Below are 2,208 nucleotides of genomic sequence, written 5' to 3'. Positions count from 1 at the left end.
TCCAAGAATGTTAATATAACAGCATGGAACAATCCAAAATTATAGATATGTTGGAGACGTATCAGCATCCACAAGCCTAATTCCTGCTCGTCCTCGAGTAGGTAAATGATAAAAACAGATTTCTGATGTGGAATGTTGCCTAACATGTTCATCATATTTTATTTTCTCTATAGAATGGACATTTGGACTTTTATATGGTTCAAAGCAATAGTCTAGTTTTGACATGAAGACTTTAATACTCAAGCATACCAACGAGCAACCATGTTTTCGAAAATATTAACACGAAAGCAAGTTATCCCTAGCCCATTATGCTCATTCATTGATCCATTCATGAAACACACTCGAATATTAGCTACACCCAATGCTCAAATACGATCATAGTGCCCCTTAGTCGGTGCTTTCTAAGAGAAGATGGAGAGTCAAATTCTAAATAAAACTGCATAAAGTAAAAGAACGGCCCTTCACGGAGGGAAGTAGGGATTTGTAGAGTGCCGGAGCTCAAAGCAAAAATTGAGAGATAAAAACATTTTGGGAGGCATCCTTTTCCCACCAACGAAAACGACTTAGAGCTCCCAACACTTTACATGCGAGATACATCATAGGCGGTTCCCAAACAAAAAATAAAGTTTATTCCTTTTCCCACCATTACTTTCACTCTCCATGGCTAACTGTATCCACGGGTGCCCTCCATACCAACACTTTCCAAGGAATTTATTATTTGACAACATAAAGTAAATTCATTTTTTCATTTCGGGACTAGGCATCCCTAATACCTTTGTCGTACTCTCGCGCAATTACAAGTGAATAAACACTCATCGTGAGAATAACACATCTAGCATGGAAAATATTGGCCATCCCTCACCGCCTCACGAGAAATTTATTTTTGTAAATTCGAGATGGCACATGAAAATTTGCTTAGAACGGCATGGAAATGCCACATATATGTAGATATATTGGACTCATATGGCAAAACTGGTTTAAAGGGTTTTGTATGCACAAGTAGTGATCATACTTAGTGCAAAATGAAGGCTAGCAAAAAGATTGAGAAGCGACCAACCAAGAAACAAAAAATCTCGTACCCAAGCATTAGGCATAAGTAACACAAAATAACGCACCACAAGTAGGATATAAATTTCATTGCATAACTATTGACGTTCGTGCTTGCGTAGGGAATCACAAACCTTAACGTCAGTATTCTTACTAAAGCACAATTAGTCATCAACATGACTCACATATCATATCATCATATCTCGAAACCATTACGAATCAAGTTTATTTTGTCTAATGATCTTCATTAAAGTTTTTATTATATCCTCCTTGGATATCTATCACTTTGGGACTATTTTCATATGTTGCTTTTGATAAGCTCAATAAATTTAAGTGAAGAAAATGAGCATAATATTTCTTTCTCTCAAAATAATCTAAGTGAAGCAAGAGAGACTTTCTTCAAAATTTTACTAACTCCCAAATAAATCTAAGTGAAGCATGAGAGCATTTCTTCAAAAATAACAAAGCACACCGTGCTCAAAAAAATATAAGTGAAGCAGTAGAGCAATTCCGCGGCTCTAAAAATTTAAGTGAAGCATATGAGCAAGCATAGCATAATTTTTGGCTCTCTCAAAAAGGTGTGTCCAGCAAGGATTCAAGATTTAAAACACAAAGAAAAACAATAAAAGACTCATATTATACCAGACACTCCAAGCAAAACTCATAATATGTGACGAATAAAAATATACTTCCAAGTAAAATACCGATGGTTGTTAGAAGAAAGAGGGGATGCCACTTGGGGGCTTCCCCAAGCTTAGTTGCTTGCTACTTCTTGAATATTATCTTGGGGTGCCTCAGGCATCCCCAAGCTTAGCCTTTTGCTAATCCTTATTCCTTCATCCATCGTAAGATCACCCAAAACTTGAAAATTTCAATCACACAAAACTCAACAATTTTTTGTGAGATCTGTTAGTATAAGAAAGCAAACCACTACTATAGGTATTGTTGCAAACCCATTCATATTTTATTTTTGCATTATACCTACTGTATTCCAACTTTTCTAGGGCAAAAACTTATCAAAGAAAACCATAGAATCATCAAAACAAGCACACAACGCAAAGAAAACATAATTTGTCAAAAACAGAATAGTCTGTAGCAATCTGGATATTTTGAATACTTCTGAAACTCTAAAAATTCTGAAAAATTAGGACGACGTGAATT

Source organism: Triticum aestivum, chromosome 3B, assembly GCF_018294505.1.
Source record: "Triticum aestivum cultivar Chinese Spring chromosome 3B, IWGSC CS RefSeq v2.1, whole genome shotgun sequence".
Lineage (NCBI taxonomy): Eukaryota > Viridiplantae > Streptophyta > Magnoliopsida > Poales > Poaceae > Triticum > Triticum aestivum.
The sequence above is the reverse complement of the archived record's forward strand: the minus strand, read 5'-3'. Positions refer to the sequence as shown.